This window comes from Protopterus annectens, chromosome 5.part0 (assembly GCF_019279795.1).
Source record: "Protopterus annectens isolate FY-2018-M chromosome 5.part0, PAN1.0, whole genome shotgun sequence".
NCBI lineage: Eukaryota > Metazoa > Chordata > Ceratodontiformes > Protopteridae > Protopterus > Protopterus annectens.
This window is the reverse complement of record NC_056735.1, coordinates 967,994,217-968,014,461: the sequence shown is the minus strand read 5'-3', so window position 1 is coordinate 968,014,461 and position 20,245 is coordinate 967,994,217. Positions and strand designations below refer to the sequence as shown.

The window sequence follows — 20,245 nt, the reverse complement described above, 5'->3', positions numbered from 1 at the left end:
CACCCTCCCTATTACAGGAACCCCACTTGACATTCCTGAGAACACTGGAGAATATGAAGGTCTCTCCAAACACTATGTTATATTGGGTGACTTCAACTACCCAAACATTGACTGGGAAAACTACTCAAGCCCAAACACCCTCGCCCAACGGTTCCTTGAATTTATAAACTCTAACGCAATGGAACAACTGGTCACCACTCCCACAAGAGAGAACAACATATTGGACGTGGTCATCACCAACATGGGGACTCTATGTTCCACAACAGAGGTAAACCCCTCATTGGTAAGATGAAACCACAAACAAATTTCCCTGGACATCCATATCCCGTCCCCACCCCCAGCCAAGGAAATCACTGTAAAGAATTTCTCAAAAGCCAACTTTGCACTTCTCAAGACTGAGGTGGAATCCTTCAAAGCCCCTGGGCCAGAGGATAATACAGCCCAATCCGCAGAATCCTTTACAAATGCATTCTATGAGCACCTGCAGGAATGCATGGATCGTGCTATCCCAAATAAAATCAAGACTCACTCCTCCAAAAACAGGAGACCGGTCTGGTGGACCCCGGCCATAAATAAGCTATACAACAGAAGGAGGAAGCTACTACATGACAGAGCAAAATCCCAAAAAGGGAAGGCATCGCTGATCAGTATTAGCAAGAAACTTCGATCCCTCATAAAATCATCAAAGGCCAGTTTCGAAAGAAAAATTGCCCTAGACACTAAAGACAATCACAAGGCCTTCTTTAGTTATGTCAGGAACATGGGTGGAAGCTCCCAGATATGCCCTGAACTGCTGCATAACGGTACAAAATATACCAAACCTACAGACATAGCCAATATCCTGGCAGACAGATTCGGCGCAAACTTCTCCCCCCCTTCCCCCCCAAAGGAGCAAACGCCTATCCCAACTGAATGTAACCTCCCTGACATCACAGATAGGTTCATAGGTTCATACTAGGCTATCTGCCCGAGGGCATTTACAAGCCTAGCCAATCATTTTGTGGCTTACGCCACCCCTTTAGTATGGGGAACTATACCCATTATTTTGCTGTGCCTCTGTCGAGCAGTGACACTGAGGTAATCCCTGGGGTATATCTGCGATCTCCCATCCATTGGTCAAGATTTCTCTTGAACAAGGCCAGCGAGGTGCTCTGCCTCACATGTACTGGGATTTTGTTCCACAGCATAGGGAGTCTTTGGGTGATGAATCTATCCCTCCAGCACGTCCTATTAATAGCCGTGTCGAGGTTTAAGTCTCCCGCCCTTGTGGCTCTGATGGATCTAGATTTTTTGAGGTGAAGCATATTCATCAAATCTGGGTTTGACATGGCCTTGTATGTTAGGCAAAGGTCACCTCTGAGCAAGCGGTAAGTGACTGAATAGAGCTGGAGTTCTTTCAGTCGGGCAGCATAGGACAGATTTTTGAGACCCTTTATCCTTTTGGTGAGGAACTTCTGTGGCCTCTCCAGCTGCTGCAAGTGTCGGGTCAGATACATTCCGAATGGGGCATTGTACTCAATCATTGGTCTGATGAGTGATGAGTAAAGGGAGACTATGACCTCCCTTGATCTAGATGAGATTCCCTTCATGATAAGGTGGGCAATGTAGAAGGTCTTCCTAACTACTTTAGCTACATGGGTGTCGAATGACAGACTACTATCAACCTGGGTCCCCAGGTCCCTGATAACTTCTTCTGTGCTCAGTGGATTGCCACCTATTTGGTAGCTAGGGGTAACCTTGTTTTTCCCGAAGGGTATGACTATGCATTTTTTGGCATTTAACTTTAGGCCGTGGCTCTGGCACCAGTTATCCGTTTCTGTGAGACCCTTCTGAAGGATATCTGTGTCGGATGTGTTTTCTACTATGGCACCCAGTTTGCAGTCATCTGCAAACTTTGTCAGCCATAACCCTCCTGTGTTTGCTTGTACTTCGGAAAAGTAGATGCCAAACAAGAGTGGGTCCAGGACTGAGCCCTGTGGGACACCACTTGTGACAGGCTTTGAGTCTGACATGGCGCCAGCAACTCTGACCCTGTGGGTTCTGTCACTCAGCCAGCTTGCAACCCATCTTGTGATGTATGGGTTAACATTTAAGCTGATGAGTTTTTCAATGATACCCGAGTGGGGTATTGTATCGAAGGCCTTAGCCAGATCGAGGTAGGCTGTATGGACTGCCTTTCCCTCATCAATGGCTTTGGTGACTGTTTCAAAAAGTCAACCAAGTTTAAAAGGCATGATCTGCCTTTGACAAAGCCAAACTGGGTTGGATCCAAAGTCTGCAAATTCCTATGTCTTTATTTATGAGGTCCATTATGATCCTCTCCATGGCTTTGCAGATAAGGCTTGTCAAGCTAATGGGCGGTAATTTCCAGGGTCTGTGGAGGCACCGCCTTTGTGAAGTGGGACCACAGTTGCAGTGCGCCACTCCTGGAGTGCGTATCCAGAGGTAAGACTTTGATTAAACAGCTGTCCTAGCCGTGGGTTTAATTCCTCATTGAGTTAGTGGAGCACACAGCCGGGGACACCAACAGGTCCCATGGATGCTGTGTTTTGCTTTGGAGAGCAGTTCTCACTTGGGCTGGAGATGTTTGGGGGCTGCACTCGTTGGTATAGATATCTCTCCTTTTGGGGAGGGGAGAAGTTTGCACTGAACCTGTCAGCCAGTATGTTGGCAATGTCTGTAGGATCAGTAATCTTCACATCATTTTGAACTAGTTCTGAGCATATCTGGGAGTTTCCTCCTAGGTTTCTAACATAGCTAAAGAAGGCCTTATGATTGTCTTTTGAGTCTTTAGCTATTTTTCTCTCAAATTTGCTTTGGATGATTTTATGAGAGCTCTTAGTTTTTACTTATAGTGATCAAGGGTGTCTTACCTTTTAAGGATTTTGCTCTATCTTGTAGTAGCTTCCTCCTTTGTTGTAGAGTTTGTTTATGGCTGGGGTCCACCAGACTGGACGCTTGCCTTTGGTACAAAGAGTCTTTGTTTTGCTTGGGATTGCCTTATCCATGCAGTCCTGCAGGTGCTGGTAGAAGGCATTTGTAAGTGATTCAGCGGCTTGAGTATTGTTTTCCGCATTTCGGGGCCTTAAAGGAGACCACACTAGTCTTTAGAAGTGTGAAGTCGGCTTTTGAGAAGTTCTTTACTGTGGTCTTTTATTTCAGGTGGGGGTGGGATGAGGACCTCCAGTGAGATTAGTTTGTGATCTGATCTCACCAGTGAGGGGTATACTTCGGTGTTGAACATTGTGCTCCCATGTTCGTGATGATGAGATCAAGTATGTTATCTCCTCTTGTGGGGATGGTGACTAGTTGTTCCATGGCATTTGAGTTTATGAATTCCAGGAACTTTTGGGCTAGGGTGTTTGGGCTTAAGTAGTGTTCCCAGTCTATATTAGGGTAATTGAAGTCACCTAGTATGATGGTGTTTGGTGATACATTTATCCCTCTAGTGTTTTCAGGAAGGCCATGTGAGGTTCCTGAGTTTGTGAGGGTGGCCTGTAACATGCTACAATTTGCAGAGCAGTCTTGCCTATGGTTAATTGCACCTGGATGGTCTCCGATGCATCATGCGTTGCCACCAGTCTTGAGGTGTGGGTGTCCTTGATGAATATGGATACCCCCCCCTCCTTTCTTGGTATTGTCCGGATTTTGGGGCCGGAACGCATGATATGAGGTAAAACCTGATAGCGCTGGGGTGCTCTCAGGAGCCTTGAACCAGGTTTCTGTCACAGCACAGACATCGATGTTCTCCATACTGAGAAGGGCCTCGAGTGCGTGCATTTTGAGATTTAGACTTCTGGCATTGAGCAGCATTACCCTTAGTTTTTTTCCTTTTTTGTGTTCTGCACAGGTGTCTGTTTTTTTCCTTTTTTGTGTTCATGCACAGGTGAAAGCTGCCCTCTCCAAAGCAAAAAAAGTACAGTTTTGTACCTACCATAAATGTAGATGTCCGATAGGTATGCATCTGCAGTCCTAACATATGGGTTGTCCTGCCTCAGGCAGCCCTTCGGTCGGCCGGATTCCAAAGTCTGGGTCTGGCCTCGGCTGATGTCGCACTTCACCCGACGTCATAGCTGCTGTTTATTGGGTATAAAGGCATCAGCCGACGCCATTTTCCTCAGTGTTTCTTGCCCCAGATGCCAGGTGCCCTCTAGTAAGGCTAAATTTGGATAAATGCAAATAATTCCAATCAGTAGAGAGCAAACAATATAAAAAAAAAAATATATATATATATATATATATATATATATATATATATACATATATACAAACAAATACACCATAATAGATTCCCCCAGCTAGCTAAAAGAGGGGTAAATACCCTAGGAATACCACAGAGGGGAAGGAGGGTGGGTAATCCTGACTGCAGATGCATACCTATCGGACATCTACATTTATGGTAGGTACAAAACTGTACTATGTCCTTCAAGGATGCATCTGCAGTCCTAACATATGGGTAGAATACCATAGCCAAACTGGGGGAGGAGGCACTAAGATAAAGATGGTGTAGTTAAGATCCCTTGCAAAACAGCAGTTGCAAAACCTGCTCGGGATCTAGAGTATAAGGGAAGATTGTAATGCTTGGCAAATGTATGCACGGAGCTTCAAATAGCAGCTTCTAAAATGTCTTTGGTAGCCACTCCTCGTAGGAAACCTGTAGTGGTGGCTGTAGCTCTTGTGGAACGAGGTCTGATATTTTCAGGAGTTGACTTTCCATGAAAAGAGTAGCAAAATCGAATGCAATTTCCTATCCATTTTGAGATTGTCTGTTTTGAAATTGCTTTTCCTTGCATTCCTGTTGCATATGCTACCAGAAGCTGGTCAGTTTTTCTGCTGGTCTTAGTTCTGTCCAGATAGTAGCGTAATTGTCTGTGCACATCCAAGGTATGTAGCAGTCTTTCCCCCCTGTTCTGTGGGTTGGGGAAGAATGTAGGTAAATGAATCGCTTGGTTCAATGATACTCTGGAGACCACTTTTGGCATAAAGGTAGGGTTAGTTCTCAGAGAGACTCTGTCCTGATGGAAGATAAGGAAGGGTTGTACTGCCATTAATGCCTGTAACTCAGACACCCTTCTTGCTGAAGTAATTGCAAGCAGGAAAGCAGTTTTCCAAGACAAGAATTGTAATTCTGCTGTTGCTGCTGGTTCAAAAGGGGGAAGTGTTAACTTTTCCAGCACAAAGTTGAGATCCCATGTAGGTAAAGGTGGTTTCCTTGGAGGCTTTACATTTTTGATTCCTCTCAAGAACTGCCTGAGTAGAGGATGAGAGAAGACAGGAGGATCCATGTTGTATTCTGCTAAAATTGCTGATGCATGAATCTTAATGGAGGAGTAAGACAGGCCATTGTGGAACAGCTCTGCTAAATATTCCAGGATGTGTGCTATGTTTGCCAATGAGACATTTTCTCCCTTTGCTGCACTCCAAATGAGGTATCTTTTCCACTTGGCTGAATAAGTCTTCCTTGTGGAGGGTCTGCGCACCTCCAGGATAATGTCCTTAACCCTCTGAGATAAACCTGGGTTATTTTGTTTTATGCAATATTCCAAGCAGCTAGCTGCAGTGTTTTCAAGTTTGGATGTAGGATCTTGTAGTTGTCCTGTGTTAGTAGTAAGGGACATAGAGGTAGATGCCATGCGTGTGTACGAGACATGCTTCTCAGTAGCGGGTACCAATGTTGCCTCGGCCAGTCTGGAGCTATCAGAATTACCCTTGGCTGATCCTCTCTGATCTTCAGTAGAACTTTGTACATCAAGGGAAGAGGTGGAAATGCATATGCTGTCAGGTTTCTCCAGCTGAAGGAAAGGGAGTCCACCCTCCAAACAAGTGGGTGGTATGCTCTTGTGCAGAATTTCTTCAATTGGTGATTGTGTGGGGAGGCAAACAGGTCTATCTGTGGTAGTCCCCATTTCTTTGTTATGACTTTGAAGATATCTGGATGCAGCATCCATTCGTGAGCATCCGTGGTAGTTCTGCTTAAGGTGTCTGCTAGAGAATTTTCTTTTCCTGGTACAAATCTGGCCTGAAGTTGAATGTTGAGGTTCAGGGCCACATTCCACAGGTCCATTGCCATCCAGCATAGAGGATATGAATGTGTACCTCCCTGTTTGTTGATGTACCACATGACTGTGGTATTGTCCGTCCTTATCAGCAGATGACCCTGTTGAAGGAGTGGTCTGAATGCCTGGATCGCATGTTTCACTGCCAGCATCTCCTTTAGATTTATGTGTAGATTCAGCTGGTCTTGGGTCCATAGACCTTGTATACACTTGTCCACCATGTGTGCCCCCCATCCTAGGTCTGAGGCGTCTGTGGTGATGGTCTGGCTTGGATGTGGTTTGTGGAAAGGCAAGCCTCTGTTCAACTGACAGGCCTGAGCCCACCACAGGAATTCTTGCTTCAGGCATGGAATTATTGGAATCTGGGCTTCTAGACTGTGCTTGTGTTGAGACCATACATTCCTTAGATACCATTGTAGCTTTCTCATATGCAGCCTGGCATGCGGAACCAATATTATGCAGGATGCCATGTAGCCCAGGGCTTGCAGGACTTTCCTTGCAGTAAGCTGAGTTTGTGTTGTTAATGCCATGAAGTAGACTGGTAGTTGTTTTTGTTTTTCTTCTGTAAGAAAAGCCATCTGAGTTGATGTGTCTAATTCTGCACCCAAGAATGTTATCCTTTGGGATGGTACTAGTCTTGACTTTTGCATGTTGACTGTGTATCCCAAGGCTTGCAACAGTTGTATGACATTTTCCAAATCTTTTGTTAACTTTGCCTTGTTGTCCACTTGTATTAGGCAGTCATCCAGGTATGGGTAAATCTGAATGCCCTGAAGTCTGCAATGAGCAATTACTGATGCCAGGCATTTTGTGAATACTCTGGGTGCAGTAGATAAGCCAAAAGGCAATGCTGAGAATTGATAAATGCTCTGATCCTGCAAGAAATCTGAGGTGTCTTCTGCAATCTGGTCGTATAGGGACGTGCAGGTATGCCTCCTTGAGATCTAGAGTCACCAGCCAAGACTCCTTGCCCAGCATGGGAAGAAGTTGCTGGAGGGTCAGCATTTTGAATTTTGGAACAATGAGGTATGTGTTCAGTGCGGACAAATCTAGAATAGGTCTCCATTGATTTTCTTTTCTTGGTACAAGGAAAAGCCTGGAGTAAAATCCTTGGCCTTGTTCCATAGGTGGCACCTCTTCTATAGCTCTCATCCTTAGTAAGTTGTTGATTTGTCTTAGAGCGTCTGCTTTTTGGCTTGGTGGTAGGTTTGGCATTCCTCTCTTTTTTGGTAAAGTATGGAAGTGAAACCTGTAGCCCTTGTCTATTGTTTGTAAAGTCCATTTGTCTCCTGTAATGTAATGCCAGTTGTCGGAGAATAAGGCTAGTTTTCCGCCCAAGGGTGCTTCCAGTTGTTCCCTGGTAGGCGGAACTAGAGCCAAGTCATTGTGTCTGCCCTGTGGAAGTGGTTGTAGTTGATTCTGTGGCAGTACTTCTCTGGTTGGTAGGTTGCCACTGGCGCCCCTGTAGGCACCCCTAGATTGACCTCTGCCTCTTGGGCGTCTATTTCTGCCTCTCTGCTCTGGAGTTGTCTGGAAAGGACCAATTCTTCGAAGGCCAATTTCTGCTAAACCTCGGAGGTTGGACCTGTAAGAAATCCTTGACTGTTTGGACAGATTTTGCTTTTTCTTCCACCTTTTTTAGAACCTCCTGTGCAGGGGAGCCAAACAAACTTTGTTTCTCCATAGGAGCATCTAGGAGTTTTGACTTAACATGGTCTGGTAAGGATTGTTCTTTTAACCAGGCATGCCTTTGAATCACTGTTCCAGTCACAGCTGATCTAAAGGAAGCCTCCAGTGCATCATAGCCACATTTTAAGAAATGGTTACTGACCTGCTGAGAGTTATGTACCAAATCCTGAAGGGACTTGCGGTCTAAAGGTTCAGGAGAAGATAGTTTTTTATTTAGCTGGTCTAACAAAAATTCCTCGTACTGAATCATGTGAAATTGACAGTTCAAGGCCCTGGCCGAAAGAGTAGCAGAAGTATAAACCTTTTTACCCCATCTCTCTAATGCTCTAGATTCCCTTTCAGAGGGAAGAGGGTTTTTGGCAGAGGCAGCTGCCACACCTTTAGGGCCCTGTGAAATGGTTTCAGGGTCTGCAACAGGAGCCTTATACAAATGGTAGTGTGTGTCCGGGACCCTGTAATATCTGTCTGGCTTGGCAGGGGCCGGAGGAAGAGAATCAGGAGCAGTACAGGCATCATTATATGCATCATCAACAACTGTTAGTACTGGCGGAATGGCTAAAGGCCTATGCTGTGGTAAGTGTAAAAAAGTCCTTAGCCTTTTCCTTGAATCTGAAAAATCCTGGCCCTGCCATTGGAAGTGTTCCCTCATAGCATGCAAGGTTTCCCCAAAGGAAAATTCTTCAGGAGGAGAAGCAGAAGGAATGGAGTCTTCTGCATCAGAATCCTCATAAGGAGAATATGGGCCTTCGTGAGGGTCTGAAAGGTCTGAGTCATCCGAGGAATAATCTGTAGAGACAGGTTCTGGGGGTTCCGTCCTAGGTCTCTTGTCTGGAGGGGGCTGAGAGGCCCTGTCTGGGTGAGGTTGGGATCCTCCGATCAAAGAAATGAGATCCTCAGCCAGGCTGAGTATTTGGGAACTAGAGGTAGGCCTATGTGAAGGAGTTTTGGCAGGCAAGGCCTTAGAAGATTTAGCTGCCTTAGCCCTGGCAAAAGCCTTGATAGACATGGAAGCAGGGGGTCTAGCAGCCCCACGTGCAGGGGTAGTTATGTCTAAAGGAATAGTGTCTGATAAATCCTGGGTGCCTGATTCTGTAGCAGTAAATTCAGTAGCAGATTCAGCCATGCTCTGTGAGGCCTCGGCTATCGGAAGCATGCTTTCGGCCGAAGGAAGAACCGGGGGCTCGGTTTCAGCCGAAACTGAGACATTCGCGGTTGGCCTAACCGTGGTTTCAGCTGAAACCGCGGGCCGCGAATGTCGGTCCTTTTCCTTGCGCTTTTTAGCTAATTGAGTAGTCGGAGTCTCCGACGGCATTTTGTATGCAAAAACGGGACCAAAAAACTCCTCTGCAAACTCTGACCGACGTCTAAGAGTCCGTCGGTTGAAGGAAGCACAGGCTAGACAAGCTGATACGTCGTGGTCTGGGCCTAAGCAAGGAAGGCAGTAAGAGTGGAAATCCTTATGAGGTATTTGTTTCCCACAAATTAAACAATTATTTACTTTGTCTGACATCGGCTGAGGCAAGAAAGAGTCCCCAACGGGGTACTTAGCTTTTTAGAAGTCTTCGGTAGTAGAAATCTCTGGATCTGACCGACCGGCACTTGCGAACAGCTTCTGCTTCGGGCACCGCGCGTCAAGAAAGACTGAGGAAAATGGTGTCGGCTGATGCCTTTATACCCAATAAACAGCAGCTATGACGTCGGGTGAAGTGCGACATCAGCCGAGGCCAGACCCAGACTTTGGAATCCGGCCGACCGAAGGGCTGCCTGAGGCAGGACAACCCATATGTTAGGACTGCAGATGCATCCTTGAAGGACATCACAGCATCTATGGGACTGGACGGTGTCCCAGGCTGTGTCTTACATGAGCTCCAAGAAGAACTGAACCCTCACATTAAGTCACTGTTCAAACTTAGCCTTATTACAGGATATGTACCCAAAGAATGGCGTACAGCTACAGTGGTCCCACTCCACAAAGGTGGTGCCACAACGGAACCCGGAAACTATTGCCCCATAAGCCTGACTAGTCTGGTCTGTAAAGCTATGGAGCATATTATCATGGAACTCATAAACAAAGACATTGGGAGCCTCCAGCCACTGGACCCTACCCAATTCGGCTTTGTTAAGGGCAAATCTTGCCTCTTAAACCTAGTTGATTTCTTTGAAACAGTTACCAAAGCCATAGAGGAGGGCAAGGTAGTCCACACAGCCTACCTGGACCTCGCAAAAGCCTTCGACACAATACCCCACTCGCGCATCATAAATAAGCTTACCAGCTTAAATATCAACCCCTATATCACAAGATGGGTTGCAAACTGGCTCAGAGATAGAACCCATATGGTCAGAATCACAGGTGCCATGTCAGAATCCAAACGAGTTGCAAGTGGCATCCCACAGGGCTGAGTTCTGGGACCTCTCTTGTTCGGTATATACTTCTCTGAGGTTCAGGCTAACACGGGGGGATTATGACTGACAAAGTTCGCAGATGACTGCAAACTGGGGGCCATAATCGAATCTCCAGCTGACACAAGCATCCTATAAAAGGGTCTCACAGAGATGGATGCTTGGTGCCAGAGCCACGGCCTCAAGCTAAATGCTAAAAAGTGCATAGTCATCCCCTTTGGGAAAAACAAGGTGCCCACAAATTACCACATAGGTGGTAATCCATTAAGTACGGAAGAAGTAATTAGAGATTTGGGGACCAACGTAGATAGTAATCTCTCCTTTGATAATCACGTTGCCAAAGTGGTTAGAAAGACCTTCTATATAGCCCACCTTATCACGAAAGGGTTCGCATCTAGATCAAGAGAGGTCATTGTGCCCCTCTACTCGTCATCAGGCCCATAATTGAATATAATGCCCCTTTTGGGATGTACCTTACCCGACACCTGCAGCAACTGGAGAGACCCCAAAAGTACCTCACCAAGAGGATCATGGGCTACAAACAGATGTCCTATGCAGCTCGACTAAAGAAACTCCAGCTCTACTCAGTTGCTTACCGCCTACTCAGAGGCGATCTATGCCTGATGTACAAAGCCATGTCACACCCAGAATTAATGGACATGCTCCACCTCAAAAAATCCAAGTCCCTTAGAGCTACACGCTCCAGGGACCTAAACCTCAGCACAAAAATAAATAGGACATGCTGGAGGAACAGATTCATTTCCCAGAGGCTCCCCTCACTTTGGAGTAGAATCCCAGTTCATGTTAGACATAGCCCCTTGCTGACCCTCTTCAAGCGAAATTTGGACGCGTGGATGGGAAATCGCAAATTCACCCCTGGGATCTCTCCTGTGTCCCTGCTTGACAGAGGCACAGTCAGCTAATCTTAAAAGGGTACCTTCTGTGACCTACTTTACAGAGGCACAGTAGGCTAATCTAATAGGGAGGCAGACGCCAAATACACTGGCTAGGCTTATAAATGCCCTAGGGTAGATAGCCTAGTATCTACCTATGAACCTATGAAGTCTTGTTGACGAAAGCACTGATTAAAGAAGGTTTATGCTAAATTAGACTTGGTGGTCTCTGAGTGTGGGAGTGTTTTTTTGTTTTTACTAGTTTACTGTTGCACATTGCACATTCTTTTGTTAACTGAATAATTTATGTATTGTAGCTTAGGTTATATGATATCTAGCAATATATGTGAAGTATAATGTTTGTAAACGTGAACTTGTTAATATAGTTTAATTACTTTTATATAAATGTAAATTTCCCCATACCACAAGTGATAATTTAATAAAGGTGTTTACAAAATACTAATCAGTGTACTGCCCCAATAAATGAGCAAACTAAATTAATTAATTAAGCAAACAAGACAGAGAGCAAAGAAGAGTCACTTAATACAAAAAGCAAATGACTTATGGGAAGACATAAGAGAGACAGCTAGACGTAATAAGATAGATGAAATGAATAGATTACAGAAAGTAAATAAGACTCTAAATGATATAAATATTAGAAGACTGATAAAACAGATGCACACAGTACTCAGGACTATTAAAAGAAATGCATGCAGTACTACAGGATCTAATAACAGCTAAAGTGTTACCACAAAAATGTAAAGTAACAAAGGAAAGAGATGGAACAAGTAAAATGCCACCATGGAAACATCAGATAAACATATAAAACAATTAAGTTAACAAGTACCACTGTTAGAATAATAAAGAAAAGGAACAGATAATCAAATTTACTTAGAATGATAAAAGTCATAAAAGCAATGCACTGTATCAACACGTCAAGATTTATCATACACTATTGCCAATAATAAACTAAAAATATCAGTACAGGCAGAAAGGCTTAGAAGGTATGCAGATAAATATAAAGGAAAGGTACAAAATATGCAATTCATGGATAACTCAAAAAGATTTTATAGAGACTTGGGAAACAAAGCAAAAGGAACAGAAAAAAAGGCACATTTTAGAGAAGTATTTATAAAGATCCTGTTGAACATAACAATGATGCTGAATGGATAGAAAAAAAATAAAGGAAACATTAAGGATCTTTAATGTACAGGATATGAAATGGGATGAAGTAATGGCCAGAGAAACTGAGACAAAATTAAGAAAAGCTCCTAAATGGAAAACCTCAGGCCCTGACATGGTGCCTAACTTCCGGCCAAAAGAAGTAACATTTTTAGACAAAGATATAGCCCCGAGTAAGACTTACTTACATGCACATCCTGAACAGACAACAAACTGGTTAACAGAAAAAAATATATATTCCTCCCTAAAAGTGAAACTGCAAACCATCCTAAAAACTTTAAAACAATAACTTGCCTCCTGACAGTATACAAACTATATGCTAAAATTGATGCAGACAAAATTTATAGTCATTTATACAAAAAAATTAAATTATGGCAATAGAACAATAGATTAACAAAAGAAAGTCATATGGAACAAAGAATCAATTGTTGCTAAATAAAGCCACAACACACAATTGTAAAAAGGGGGAGAATCTAAATATGGCATGGATAGATTAAAAACAGCATTTGATAGCATTCTGCATTCGTGGATAATGGAATGCTTACAGATGTAGAAGATGCATACTACATTGACTGATTGCATTACAATGACCGTGAAACAGTGGCAAATCACTCTGCAGTTAAGCCAAGATAAAAGGCAAATTACAATCCCATCGATAAACCTTCAAAGGGGGATATTCCCATGTAATTCTATGTCACTGGTGCTTAGTCTTGCCCTTAACCCATTAAGCTATTTAGTAAATTGACTGGGCTATGGTTACAATTTGGTTCCTAGAAACCAACCTTTACTTAAGGACATCTCATCGACATTTTGTGAATGACTTAAAACTGTATACCTCATTACATAAAGAGTTGAAAGCACAACTACAAACGGCTAAAATTTTCCTCATATGATATGAGAATGTAATATGGTTTAATAAATTAGCAACAACAACATTTAAAACAGGAAAGCTGCAGCACCAAAAAAATATTAATCTGGGAGAGGTATGTGACAAAGAAACTTGAGCATAAATATCTGGGAACAGATGAATGATCAGCAATAAAACATGAATAAATCAGAATAAAACTCAGCAAGGAATACTTCAGAAGACTAAAACTAATATTGAAAACTGTCTTGACATCTAGGAATAAAATCCAAGCTATACTCCAATTTACTCTTCCTGATTGTTAGATCGTTACAGTCTTGGGGTGATTGACTGGCTCCAAAAAGTATTGGACGAGCTGGAGAGGAAAAGAAGAAAAATGCTTCACGCTTATCAAATTCATATTAAGACTACATATTCCTAATTCTGAAGAAGGGATGGGCCTCCTCAAAACTGATTACATTTAATGATCTGTAATAGTTTGACTGCATACATATTTGCTGACCTCACCAGAATCAAACAGTGAAAATGTTAAAACACCAGGGGAAAAAAGTCTTAAGATGACATCCTTGCTAAGTTTAGCAGAAGAGTTTTCGTGTGAAGTGGGAATGGAAATCAAACCAGAAGACGACAAAAAAATCATTGAGCAACTGAATGCCAAACAAAAAACAAACAAAGGAAAAAATAAAAGGAAAAGGATCAGATGAGAAGGAAAGGAAGTTGGAAAATTCAAATAGTGGCAAGTACAGTAATCTCCTAGAATAACCTGATCCTGACCAAGATTTGATGCAGGAATGGTTCAGGAGAGGTGAACTAAAACTAAAAGATGAAAGGTTAATAACAGTTCAGGACAGTGGACTACATACATGTTGGTTTACAAAGTCCATTGAACACGTGTGAGAAACACACAAATGTAGGTTCTGTATATAAAAGAACTGCAGACGGTTGCATATCTTGTTGCTGGGCATGATACACTCATGGCAGAGGGCCGGTATACTGACAAGCACAATAATGTGGCAAGACTACTGCATTGGTTATTGTGCAAACAAGCTGAGAAGCATTGAAAACATGAACCACAAATCTTTACTGAAAATGATGAAGTTTATATCACATGGGATCACCAATTACCAACGGTTCAAAAAATAGATGCAAGAAAAAAACAGACATAGTAATCCATGAAAAAAAATACAAGTAGCATTGATCACTGAAATTGCTACACTCGGTAATTACAGCGTCTTACAGACACACAAAGTCATAAAATATCAGGATTTGCAGACAGAAACAACAGCAATGTGGAAGAAAGGTAACTCAGACAGTTCTAACAGTAGTAGGAGAAATGGATCTAATAAAAAAGAATTTACAGTCATACTTAGATATACTATCAATACATGTGACCCTGAATGAATTACAGAAAGAGGTAATTCTAAGCACATTGTGGGTGCTGAGAAGAGCACTCTTGGCTAACATTGAAGACAAACAATACTACTTTCATGAACTCTAATCGTACTCTGGACTTAGGAATAGTGTTCATTCCTGTCATGGTATTAGAAACCCAAAAGACTTGGAGAAATCAAATCAAATTTTTATCTAATAAAGGAAATGATGTGAATAAGAAGTTCAGCACATGATATTTGGGAGGGGGTATTCAGAAACATACTTAGGATGGTTACTCTAACAGAGAAACAGCCCGGCATGCAAATGAGAAAATTAAACATGGTTTCACAATTCAGAGATATAAAAAGTCAGTGCTATGCAACCCAGCATTCTTCACTCGGAAGACTAGGAATCTTCACTCGGAAGGCTAGGAATCTTCACTGTATGAGTTAAACCTGCAATACAATGGTAGTGATAACAGTAGCCACAGCTGAACAACACATGGAAGTCTCAGCTTTCAGTGCCAGTGTCAACAATGTTGCAAGTCATTGCCTTGTGTAGTGTAGACAGGTCTGCTAGTATGTTATATACCATGACCTTCATGGCCACAACTTTCTTGACTATGGCTGTGTGGTCAGGGAGCCCATATGGAGTTCAATACAGTTCAGGAGTACACCACCAGGTGCCTTGTCTTCTTTTAGTATGCCTATATCAAAGTGCATCATCTTCAGTAAAACACAGATTGTTGACTTGCTCATCTTAATGCTGAAGGAGATTGGAGACTGTAAAGTGGTGGCAGGGGAAAGTGTAGTTAGGCAGCATAGGATGGTGGTTTGTAGGATGACATTGGTGATCAAGAAGAGGAGGATGAGTGTGAGGGCAGCACCAAGGATCAAATGGTGGAAATTGAAAAAGGGTAATTTTGAGGTGATGTTCAGGGAAGAGTTATGACAGGCACTGGGTGGCAGTAAAGAGTTATCGAATAGCTGGGTAACTACAGCAGAGCTAGTAAGTGAAATGGCTAGAAAGGTGCTTGGTGTGACATCTGGAAAGAGGAAGGAGGACAAGGAGACCTGGCGGTGGAATGAAGAAGTACAGGAGAGTATAAAGAGAAAGAGTTTGGCGAAGAAGAAGTGGGATTGTCAAAGAGATGAAGAAAGTAGACAAGAGTATAAGGAGATGAGGTGCATGGCAAAGAGAGAGGTGGCAAAGGCTAAGGATAAGGCATATGAAGAGTTGTATAAAAGGTTGGACACTAAGGAGGGAGAAAAGGACCTGTATTGATTGGCTAGACAGAGAGACTGAGCTAGTAAAGATGTGCAGCAGGTAAAGGATAATGAGGGAAATGTACTCACAAGCGAGGAGAGTGTGTTGAGCAGATAGAAAGAGTACTTTGAGGGGTTGATGAATGAAGAGAATGAGAGGGAGAGAAGGTTGGATGACGTGCGGATAGTGAATCATGACGTGCAGTGGATTAGCAAGGAGGAAGTAAGGATAGCTATGAAGAGAATGAAGAACAGAAAGGCTGTTGGTCCAGATGACATACCTGTGGAAGCATGGAGGTGTTTAGGTGAAATGGCAGTGGAGTTTTTAACTAGATTGTTTAATGAAATCTTGGAAAGTGAGAGGATGCCTGAGGAATGGAGAAAGTGTTTTGGTACAGATTTTTAAGAATAAGTGTGATGTGCAGAGCTGCAGTAACTACAGAGGGATTAAACTGATCAGTCACAACATGAAGTTATGGAAAAGAGTAGTGGAAGCTAGGTTAATAAGGGACATGATGATTAGTGATCAGCAGTATGGTTTCATGCCAGGAAACAGCACTACAGATGCAATGTTTGCTCTGAGAGTGTTGATGGAGAAGTACAGAGAAGGTCAGAAGGAGTTGCATTGTGTCTTTCTGGATTTAGAGAAAGCGTATGACAGGGTGCCTAGAGAGGAGTTGTGGTATTGTATGAGGAAGTCGGGAGTGTCAGAGAAGTATGTAAGAGTAGTACAGGATATGTACGAGGGTAGTGTGACAGCGGTGAGGTCTGCGGTGGGAGTGACGGATGCATTTAAGGTGGAGGTGGGATTACATCAAGGATCAGCTCTGAGCCCTTTCTTATTTGCAATGGTGATGGACAGGTTGACAGACAAGATCAAGGAGTCCCCGTGGACTATGATGTTTGCAGATGACATTGTGATCTGTAGTAAGAGTAGGGAACAGGTGGAAGAGACCCTGGAGAGGTGAAGATATGCCCTAGAGAGAAGAGGAATGAAGGTCAGCAGGACTAAGACAGGATATCTGTGTGTGAATGAGAGGAAGGGTAGAGGAATGGTGAGGATGCAGGGAGTAGAGGTGGCGAATGTGGATGAGTTTAAGTACTTGGGAACAACAGTTCAGAGTGTGGAAGAGAGGTGAAGAAGAGAGTACACGCAGGATGGAGTGGGTGGAGAAGAGTGTCAGGAATGATTTGTGACAAACGAGTACCAGTAAGAGTAAAAGGGAAGGTCTACAAGAGGGTAGTGAGACCAGTTATGTTATATGGGTTGGAGACAGTGGCACTGACAAAAAGCAGGAGTCAGAGCTTGATGTGGCAGAGTTGAAGATGTTAAGATTTGCACTGGGTGTGACGAGGATGGACAGGATTAGGAATAAGTATATATTAGAGGGTCAGCCCAGGTTGGAAGGTTTGGAGACAAAGCCAGAGAGGCAAGATTACGTTGGTTTGGACATGTGCTGAGGAGGGATGCAGAGTATATTGGGAAAAAGATGCCAAGGATGAAGCTGCCAGGTAACAGGAAAAGAGGAAGGCCTAAGATAAGGTTTATGGATGTGGTGAGAGAGGATATGCAGGTGGTTTGTGTGACAGAGCAAGATGCAGAGGACAGGAAGAAATGGAAACAGTTTATCTGCTGTGGCGACCCCTAACAGGAGCAGCCGAAAGAAGAAGAATGCAACTTCTTGTAATATGGTAACTGTTCTTTGTATTAGGCTAACTCAGCCCTTACAGTTATGCTAATGAGTTAATTTAGCACTACGGTCTCTGGAAAATGACCACAATGCATTAAGCTACCATACCTAGGCATCTTTAGCCTGCTCCACTGCTTGTCCTGGTTTTAATTTGACATGTTTACAATATGATCATACATAAAATCTGTTAAATTAAAAGTGCTGTATCTTTGGGTTATGGATATTTTCACAAATTCATAGTGCTGTAACTTTGGGCTATGGATATTTTCACTAGTGCACCACTGCTGCCTTATAATGAGCATGAAGTGACACCCTACTGTGCTGCCATTTGCAGCAGGCTACCATTTTGCTCCCAGAGTAGACATATTGGGTAGACATGGTCTTCTTGGGCACTGGATTCATCAGGGCTCCTGCCTGACATGAGACAGAGACAGTTTTTTTTAATTATATTCTTTTTATTCATAACAAATTTTATAACAACAGGAATACAAAATAGTGCAGATAACAACAGTACACTTATACCTATGAAGAAGCAGCAAGCAGTAGATACTTGTATCTTATTTATGTTATCACAGCTCAAAAGTATTTACCACATGCTCATAGATCAGCTTTAATGGAAACCAATATAATGGCATCACATAAACAAGAAGTATACATTTGATCCAAGACTTAACGCTATAAATGTGCTGGAAATTCTATGACTAAAACCTTTTCAATTTTATCTAACGGCTTTTTCACAGGCTGTTATTCCAGATTTTGTACTATCTCCTCTGTAGTGACTTTATAGGGCATCTGCTGGGTGGTTATGATGTCCTATTATATAAGGTGGCGGTTTGGCACCAGCTATCCAGTACAGTGAGTGATGCCGCCAACCATCATGCATTCTGATGAGCAGTGCAGGCAGATACAGTGACCTGCATAAGCATCACCCAATATGTTTCATCAGTAAATAGTAAAATCAACAATGGTCTTGCAGAGTTACTGTAATCACTGCTCACTGGTATTTTTTCTTAATAAAGTACACTTGTTCCCTCCTCTTCTTTTCACAGGCTTGTTTGTATACTAAGGTGACTGAGTTCTGTGCAGGTTATCCTCTCGGTGGCTCTACCATGCCTCCCATACCATGCCCAATCCTCAGCCAGGTGCTCCCCTCCCTTATGTCATTCCCAATATCTTACTTGTAGTTCAGTCTTCTCCATCACCAGCTTTCCACCCAGTATATGCCTGTGTGCCTCCATTGTTGTTTTCCTGCATCCTTTTCTTCCCTTTGCCCTCCAACCAATGAGCCTCACCAATGGTATACAGGCTCATATCCTGGCAGTGAGGATGATCCTCAGATTTTTCAGACTGATGGGCTGTACAGAATGTGCTATCTTTGGGTCAGATATTGGAGAGGTGCTTGTGCTGATGCTGGCATCTTGGAAATTGGCAGCTTTTTGTTCTGTTGCAGCCCTAACCACATCACTGCAGAGACTGCCAGTGTTACCATCATGTCCAAGTGGGTGTGCTGCTTTGTGTGCAAAACAGAAACTATAATCACTGGCTTGAACATCCACAGTGCATGCTCCTCCCTTAATCAGACTCTGCTTTTTGGGTTTCATGAGATGCCTGTCCTAAGACACTAGTGCAACAGACAGAGGCATCCAGGAGCCTCTTTCTTGCCCTCAGAACAGGCAATGTGTAATCTACCTGCCAGCATCATCAGCCACACAATCCACTAATCACACTCACATCACCTGAGCAGTAGCCAGGGCACTATCTCTCTATGTACTAGGCTTGCTGTTTGCATTTAATGCTTCTCTGTCCATTCCTCCTACCTTCCCTACTTACTCTGTTATTAGCAAACAAACTCCTCATTATCCCCTCCACCTACCCTTCCTCTTCATACATGTGTGTGTGTGTGTGTGTGTGTGTGTGTGTGTGTGTATTTTATATATGTACTCACACACACACACACACACATATATATATATATATATATATATATATATGTGTGTGTGTGTGTGTGTATGTATGTATGTATATAGGCACTTGTTCAATAAATACAATTATGCCCATCTTTCTGCCACCATTCTTTCCTTATCATTACCCTTGTTATTTTTCCACTGCTTGCTACTTCCCCTTTTCTATCTACGCCATTTCTACAATTAAGTGTTTTGCCTCCTTGCAGGACTTGCCCTCTTTAGCTTGCTCACAGTTCTTGTATTGCAGCAATAAGGCAAGCTGTTGTTTATACTTCCGAAAAGCTCTGAATGTGTCAGACACCACGTTTTCTAATTCTGATCTTAGTAGCTAGTCTGCTCTGAATATAGTGGCAACTTTTCTTCTTAACTATTACAATTCACTGCACAGTCTTTTGAGTGATGTAGGAACCTAAAGCCGTGGGATGACGTATTATTTTCATAGGTGGTGAAACAAAATGTATTATCAGAATTCGCTTCAAAGACTGACAGATAATACTATATTAAATGACTGAGTATGTAAAACAAGAGTGCTATACTTTTGTAGCCTTTGGCCCAGATCATGGCTAAAAAAGGCTAAGGGCCTGTATACTCATGAAGTTAAAAAAACAAGGAAATAAACAGCTGAATCAAGTTAGGTCTACAAAGGTTCTTCAGCAGTCTGGTAATTAAGTGTGCTACTTGTGCCTTTTTATTCACAAACTATTCAAAGAAAAATAAAAGGGCTAACTAAAATTTCATTTCACGGTACAAATAAAAAATAAAGAAACATAAAATGAAAACAACAAAGACATAAAAATAGATATATACACAGCAACACAAATGTAGTCTTTGGTGGAAATTGTGCAGTTAATTCACATTTACCCAAGAAT

General features: G+C 42.8%; 1 protein-coding gene across 2 annotated transcripts in view; it reads right to left on the bottom strand.

The window, feature by feature from the left end:
• LOC122802908 (protein Atg16l2-like) overlaps positions 1–20,245 on the bottom strand; it is a 1,475,787-nt gene that overhangs the window by 380,220 nt on the left and 1,075,322 nt on the right. The gene's annotated exons all lie outside the window — the stretch shown is intronic.